Source organism: Solanum dulcamara, chromosome 6 (assembly GCF_947179165.1).
Source record: "Solanum dulcamara chromosome 6, daSolDulc1.2, whole genome shotgun sequence".
Classification (NCBI taxonomy): domain Eukaryota; kingdom Viridiplantae; phylum Streptophyta; class Magnoliopsida; order Solanales; family Solanaceae; genus Solanum; species Solanum dulcamara.
The window spans coordinates 21,667,490-21,676,148 of NC_077242.1; the positions used below are offsets into that span (position 1 = coordinate 21,667,490).

At 39.3% G+C, this 8,659-nt stretch overlaps 1 pseudogene; it reads right to left on the reverse strand.

Annotated features, from left to right (window-relative positions):
- Positions 1-4,372: 4,372 nt before the first annotated feature.
- On the reverse strand, positions 4,373-5,033 carry LOC129891186 (ribosomal protein S1, mitochondrial-like; annotated as a pseudogene).
- Positions 5,034-8,659: the final 3,626 nt, after the last annotated feature.

The window sequence follows — 8,659 nt, forward strand, 5'->3', positions numbered from 1 at the left end:
TTCTTTATGATAGGCCAACTCAAAGAGGGAAATGCAAAGGGCGATAGCGGTCTTTTTTGCTTTGCTTGCTACTGGGAAGAGAGAGCCGCTATCATTCTTCACTTCGTTCAAGAATCAACTGCACATGAATAGGCTCTTCCTTAGGCTTTCAAGGAGGAAGCGGCTTTTTTCCAAAATTCCAAGAAAAATAAAATGAAATTCTTTTCATAAGGCAAGAAAGTCGCCTAAGGAAAGTAGAAGTCTATGCATACTAACCGAATTTTCGGGGAAAGATGGTGGTGTAAATTGGCCTTTTCCCTTCTCTTTTCTAAAGCAAAAAGGAATGTCATCATTTTGATCTTGACTTGAAAAAAGAAAGAAGGGAAGGAACTTGGAGATGGCGCCCACATAATGGATTGCTTTCTTACCAAGCCATCCTGGCTTTTTGCTCCTCTCCAACAAGTCAAGTGGCTTTCACTCCTCTAGTTCTATTATTATTGACTTGACTTATTATTATAAAAACTACTCACTATCCAAATGAAAGACGATCGATTATCTACCCAAGAAGATAGAGAGTCCCACATACGAGAAAAGGTCACAAATAGAGTTGAACCAAGTAACATTGCAAAGGCATAATTATAGTAGAGTCGGGATATCCCCGCCCTCCGAACTAGACATGAGGGTCTGTCCTCATCCGGCTCTCTACAGGGGAATCTTCACTCACTACTTCCTCTAATATCCTCCCTTTACCACATCATGGGGGTTTACAGGAGATCCTAGAGGCTCGCTCAGAAAGGATGCTATAGCATACCTTTTAACTTAACTCTACTCTAGTAGTCACTAGACTCACTATAGTAGTCCGTCTGGTTGCTTTTACTGAAATCATTACTTTAAATTCTCCCATGCTCTAGCAATTGCGCTCCCTAGACCACTACCATATAGTTAGGTAGGGACAATAAGTCCGTAGTGAAGGGAATGAGGGAATAAATGGGGATCCCTATCAATATAAAAAGAATATCTAATTAGAATTTTCTCCCCTTCTCTCACTCAATAGATCTATCTGGTCTGATATGGCACAATACAATATGAGATGATGGAATGCAATGGGATAGATGGTATAGGTCTTCTTGCGCCCAAAAACGATGATTCACTTGTCCTCTTGTCCATAGGGACATCATGGCATACAACCGAAATGACTCCCGCTAGATAGCCGCCTCTTTCTCTCTTTTTACAGCCTCGTGGACGAACAAAAGAAGGAAAGTTACAGAATGGGGCAGTGAAGGCTCGCGAAGTAGACAACAAGCAGCAAGCAAGGGCTTCTCAGCTCCCTAACCTATCTCTATTTTTTAGAATACTTTTTTTAGAATCAGGTAAGCTTTAAAGCTGGTTGCTCTACTAGACTATACAGTTGTAGGGCGCTAGCGCTTGACTAATATAATAGAAAGAAAAGAGAATCTATTATGATCTTACGAATCTAAAGATCTCAAAATGGAAGAATGAGATCTTCTGCTCGCCCCTATCTCTAAAGGGGCGTAAGCACTTCACTCGCTAGGGGATGGGATTCATTCACTTGTATTCCTTCTAGCACTATAAAAAGCTCCAGTCTTAACGCCCCTACTACTGCTGTGCAGCCTTTCCTTAGGTTCGTAGAGTCGGGTTTCCCGTTTACCCACAACAGAGGAGCCGCCACCACTAGGAAGGCAGCCACGGGTCATAATGCACTCTTCGCACAAAAAATCCACTTTGAAGCTGACTTATTCGCTCGGCCAATTGTCGGAATGTGTATGAGATACCATAAAGGCCCAATATATCAATAGCACCTTTATCTAAAGCTTTGAAAGAGACTTCATATCCAAAATACAGGAATGATCTGACTAGAAAGTCATTCAAAACTTGATCGAAAAACCAGCATTTATTGAAGAAGCTATAGAGTCTATTACTAATAGTACTAGTTTGAAAGGCTCGTTGGAATTGATCCGCTATGAGATTAATATTATACGCAACATCAACACCTGAAGTACTAAAGGGAATATGTATTATTGGTAATGGTTGGAGCAGCAAACTCAGATTCGGCAACAATCTCATTTTTTGGTAGTATGAAGGGGGAATTGGCCCAAAAATTGGATGGGGGTCAAGACGCTGTCGGGCGTCGGGGGCTGGCTCAAGTTCCCCCCAAACTGCGTAAAATGGTCCCTTATTACACAACTCACTAACTCTGCCTGAGGTGTGGGTACCTATTATTCGTCGGGTAATTTATCTGCGTATTCCTAGATAATTGAAAAGAGTCTTCCTTTTTCCTTTTTTGAGGAGAATTTAAAGGGAATGTGATCCCCTCTATTGTAATGAAATAATTAAAGTTCATTTATTCTTTTTAGAAGATTTTTTGTAAAATCCACCTTTGCCTGATCTAAGGCCAAGGGGGAAATAAAACATAGTATTGGAAAGGGTCGTCTTTCGCCCGATATTAAAGAGGTATCTTAACTCTTCTTTAATATGGAAGCGTAGAAATTCCGGTGCAACTTGATTATCCGGCAGATCTAGCGCCATTTCCCATTCATCAGGCTTGGGAGAGGAGGTAGATACTCCCCCACCCGAATCCTTTCCTGCGCAGTCTACCCTTTCTAACAATACTTCATAAAAGAAAAAATAGAATGAAAAAAAAAGAGATAGAGTCCAAACGCTTTCCATAATAGGTACAAGAGAAATGTCTGGATTCTTTTTCTAGTAGAAATGCCATAAAGTGCGAACCAAGATCCATGATACGAAAACCAAAATCCAGAAAAGTAAGAATAGGAAATCCTGATGTATTTCTAACTCCAACTCAGACAATAGAAAATTATACAATAGAAAAGACCATCTAAAGAGCTTTATCTCAATCATAATCACTAAAATAGTGTAAAACACTCTCGCAGAAAATTCCAGTAAAAAGGCAACGGGTTTTGATAACATTGGAGAGGAATTCAAATTAGGATAAATTCCAATGTGAAATGTAAAGATTTGAGATAAATCTTTCTTTTTCTCTTATTATTTTGATAGAGAAGACTGCCTATACTGAACACCAACCCTCAACTATATTTGATCAAATCAAGATCTTCTTTTGTTCTTTTTCAGGATTTACTACACATAGGAACTTCCATCAACTAATCAATGGTTACTTCTGCTGATGGTGCAACATTATGGTACCAAGAGACCCATTTTAGCCACTATTTCACCCATCTGAGTAAAATAGTGCGTTCAAGGATTTCTCTCGCACCATCAAACACCAACTCATTTGGAAAGAGTCGTATCTCCTTAGGTGTTAATTCCTTCCATAGATAATATTTTATCTTTCCCTTCAAAAAAGGATTGAGAGGTTTAAATCTCCCAATCCAATATTAGAGAGGTAATAGATGTGACCTGTGTGGTTTTCTTGCAGTCGCTTTTAGTCTTTCCCAACATTTGGATTGAGTAGACATCAAACGAGAACAAAATCTGAATCCGGACCCCCAAAAATTTGTAAAATTGATGTTGAAATTGAATACTTGGTTGCGAGTTGACACAGACTCATAATTGTCCTACAGGAAGTTAATGCTCTATGAGAGATTGGAGAAAGGTAAATTTTCATGTCTTTTGTCCAAAATCTCTTAGCAAACTCGATGGTTCCGTTCTTGGATATTCTCGATCTTGCTAAGAGATTATAACACTAAGCCTTTCCAGCAAAATCCTATACTGCCACGCCATTTTTGTATCGGTGATTAGGATATCATCACCTAACATGTAGTGCGTAATTAGCAAAAGGGGTAGTACTTATTGGGTATGCATATTTCACAGTTAGCCACATCATATAATGGTGGGAAAGCGCAAATAGGGACCACGATCCATAGTAACCTAACGACTGTCCTGTTAAGAAGGCAATCTCACTCACCCTCTTGACCATCGGAGGGACAATCAAGAAAGTGTTGAGACCTAAGGAACTATTGACTATTGATGATGCCAGTGTACTCCCCAACATGAAGGTGTATATGACACTTAATGGCCAATGGTCCATTTCCAATTTTAAATCAAAAGAGAAAGAATTACATTTCTTTTGAGATCGTAATTATACCAATGGACGTTCTTGGTCGAATGCTCCATCCGCCGGAAGGCGAGATAGGACTTTCATTGCCCATTGGTGGACAGGAAAGAGTAACCATTTTTTTACGTAATTACATATTGCAAAGATACGTCTCTTACCACTTCCCTCTATGACCTGAGCTAACCTTTCCGTTGCTAACAGAACACCCTTGTAAGCCCCCAAAAGAGAACTAAAGTAGGGGCCTACAGACTTTTTCAGAAAGAGTTTGAAAAAGCTCGATTTTTTTTACTTACTTTTCTTGTTGCATAATTCAGATAGATAGAAGGGAGAATGCCGCTATTAGAACACCACAATATTTTTCTTTTTGGGGTTAATGTTCTCAATGGTGAATCGATCATTCAATATCCTTTTCCTTCTGCGACGGAATAGAAGAAAAGTAATGAAACCTGCGATGGCTACTGAAGAACCCCCTTTTACTTTCTCAGTAATAAAGCCTTTGATCTTTGTATTCATTCTCCCAATCTTGTTCAGTTCCATCCAAGCTCGGTTTTGTCTGAATCTTCATGGAAGAAGAAGAAGAGGTTCACCAGCCACTACATTTGTAAATCCCACTAAATAATTAAACCTGGCGACTGCTCGCTCTTTGATTAGTGATTCACCGACCACTAGATCAATGAAGAATCTCTCTAAAATCTGCTCTTTGATTAGTGATTCACCGGCCACTAGATCCAGGAATCTCAGGAAAAAAAGAAGTAATTTCGTATATAAAGATGGTATTAAAGTCTTCAATCTGTGACAAAGTAGCCCATTTTTCATCACTGGGTGGCTCGTTGATTGGCACCCCTGTAGGCTCATTTTGCATAAAAATTCTGAGGGTCCCAAGTCCTGCATCCACCAAGAACATTTCTTCTCTAAAGAGTAAAACTTCAGATTGTAAGGCGTTTCTGCTACATAAGAAAAAAATGGAATTAAATCTGGGAAATAATCGACTTAAGCTTATCATAATCTTCTTTTTTTGATTCCTTCAAAGACCATATCTAAGTCCTGTCGAGTAAGAAGTGTAGAGATTTTAGTTGGTTGTTGACCAACAAAAAGCATGGGAGTTATTGGACGTAAAAGTTTCTTATTTATACGACAATTTTAGTTAGATGAAAAGAGGGCTCTGAAATCGGTGGGAAAGAATGGTCAGCACCTTTTAAGAAGAATTGCTCTTTGGAGAGCTAAATATAAGGGCGATGAAAGTTGTAAGCTGTAGAAAGGAGATTTTCTTCGTTCATAGACACTTTGAAACTAATTGTGGAAATTCACTCTTTTATTCTGAGTGCATAGAATGGTGCTTTACGGCCACTATGAGTCTTCTAAAGGAAGAAGGAATGGGGAAGAGACATCCTAAGAAGTTTTCCAATGGACTCTACCTCAGCGACCTTCTTCCATACTTTTAAGAGAAAGCAAGCTATCAACCTTATCTCCATTAGTTTTTCAAGATCAGTGAACCTAGATGTCAATATCTCTATGGGGCCACTCTAGTCTTTTATCTGGTGAGAGATGGTCATTTACATGCTGACTTACTAAAGTATGGGAAAGAAATAGCTTACAAGAACAAGGAAGAGAGTTGACTTGCTTACTTGTTAAAGTAAGGGAACTGAGGTTGCTTACTTGTTAAAGTAAGGGATTGTTGACCCTTTCAATCTTGTTTGTACCCACGGGGCACATTGAACACCAACTCAACTAAAAAGAAAAAAAAGGGTACTAACTTGTCGGTAAGGGAAAGGCTAGGATTTTCTTACACTAATTCTTCTCTTATTATATTTACTAGATTTACTATTGCACTGAGCCCTATTCTATCTCAAATAACCTAATTATGGCTTTTCCGACTAGGCGCCCTACCTAAGCCTTACTTCCCATCCGACTAGCATGGTGTCATATCACTCTTGAAAGAACACGAGATCTCGGTCAATTAGAGCAATTTCCTGGGGAAAGAGGTAGAACCATCCCCACCTTATCAAGACAATTTGGTACCTGTTTTCAAACCCATCTTTCATTGAAAAATAAAACTATTCAGCTAGGGCCAGATAGTAGTCTAAAACCGACTTTATCTTGGACCGTGTTCTCTAAAACCCGATTAATTAACTGGGCCAAATTCCCCTGCAACATACCCTTTCTCAGAACAAGATTCTGATTCTGATTTTGATTCCTCTTCTTCCCCTGTCCACCAGAATTGGGTTTGTTTGGCAACAACCAAGCGCTAACGTCTGAAAAGGACGAAGAACGGACTCATTCAACCACCGGAAGAAGGAAATAGAGGGAGAACAACATTGATTGAGAGGAGGGACAATCCTTTCTTGATTAGCTAGGAATAAACATCGAGATTCACCTACAAAAGAAAGATTCTAAAGCGCTAACGTAACTCCCCAGGTATAGAAGAGAGGTTTGGTTGCTCACTAAAAGTACAAGCCAGGTCCAAACCAAATTGTGAAAGACCCCTTTTCCCTTATATCACTCGGGAATGAGGAAACTTATGTGACACTTTCCCTCTCCACACCAACAATAATCATATACCAAGATCTCGTATTCGATCAATAAAGAATGAGGACTAGCTCACCAGGAAAGGAAAGGGGCGGACTAACTTAACCGGTAGAAGGTGAGAATAGTCAATGAATCAGAAGAGGAATGTTGATCGCCTTAGTTTATGGTTCTGTTCCCTTGTTCATTAATAGGGGCTCCTGAATTCGACTTATTTGAGGAACAAAGTAGCTCGACCAACGAGAGAGGAACAACTGGCAAATTTCACACTTACCTATGAGCTATGAGAAAAGAGGTTTCTGGAACAGGTAGTGGGTACCGGCTCATTGAAGACTCATTCTTTCCTCGAGGATGACTTCTTGCGGACCTAAGCTCAAAAAGGTGAGAACTCTCAATTGAATATGATCGATATGACAGTCCCATCCTTCTGCTTTCCTTTGTATGAAATGAGGGTCCCCTATCACTTAAAGGCAACCTCCTAATCCGCGGAACCTACTTGCCCATTGGTTAGATGCATCTGTTCTTTAAACATGGATGGTAGTATCGATTCTAAGTCGTTCTTGTGCTCTAAAAGACTTGCCTCATAAGAGAAAAAAATAACCTGCGGGAACTCACTCTCCTGCGCTAGTTAATCAGATACCATCCGAGTTGCCACCAATTATGAATCATGGTGGGGGGATTGGTCATCTTCTAGCTTACTCTGCTAGAATTACTATAACTTCCATGGCTGCTAGTAAGCTAATAAGATTGAGGGGCCATAGGCGGTGAAACAAAAATGTTCATTTTATTTGACTTGTAATCAAGGAGCTAATAGTATATAGAACTCAGATGAGGCTTAGTGAAAAACTAAACTGATTCAAGTTAGCCCAACCAAAGGACTAATCCAACTACCAATGAAAGAGTAAAGCGCATTATCTTCATTCCACTTCTAATTTAATATGTTATGTACAATGACATTTGCCAATCCTGTTCCTATTAGGAATCAATTTGAGAAAAAATATACAGCCACGAGCTCTCTCTCTTTCTTATCCCGTCTCTTAAGGAAAAACACCTCGAGGATATCAATCATAATTCTAATTAATATAGTAGAAAAAACCAACGATTAGCCCTATCTCTTATTGTTCTTCCATTCCCGACACTAAGACAAATCCGCGCTCTTTTTTAGTAGTCTTTGTAAATATCTTTTGGGATTTTGACCCTATCTCTACTTTCCTAACCCTCAGAGAATTCTATCTTTAGTCTAATGAAAACACATTAGGAAAATGGTAATTTTATATCCCTTATTCCCTTTGGATTAGGAAACCTATATCCATGACAAAACTTTCCTCTTCCACCGGTTGTCCCTCATCACACGGGATGAACATCTGAACTTCTCGACCAGGCTCCAACAAACCTTTACCGCGACCATGACGAACACTTAGGGGAAAGAGAACATTCTTAGAATATAGATAGGCAGAAGCCATTACGCTAGCCATAAATGCTTTCCTTCAATGACTGATGAACAAACAAACCAAGCGAGCTCAATAAAAAGAACTCGAGTGAGGGGATCTGGTTACTTTGTATAATATGTCTTACGAGTAAGCAATGCTAATGGAAGACAAAAGTCATATAAGGCGATGACTATTGACATAGCCTATAGATTTGGTAATTCATATTGTAAAAGTACTTAACTTCAGATTCAATAAAGATCTGGAATAAGACACAAAAGGGCAATGCAGAAAAGATAGTCTAGAGCTAGAGAAAGATTTTGACTTTATCAATTAATATCCTACAGCTTGCATTCATCTTGCACAACCGACCCAGGAAAGTAATTATCATTAAGAGGGAGAACTTTGATATATAACTACGATAGCTATGGGGCATAAAGGGTTTAAGAATAAGAACAAGTGACGAAGAAGTCGTTTACTGATTAACTGCTTGAACGTGGAAAGATGTCAACATATCTGCTCTTAGGTGAGTATCAGCTCTTGCTGGTGTTATTGGAATAAGCACTGCTATTGAAGACAGTCTTAGAGAAGGAGTTGCTAAAGCAACTGCCAAATAACTTTCCTGTTGATGCTACAACACCGCTCTTGCCGCAAAAAAAATATCTTAGCTTGCTTT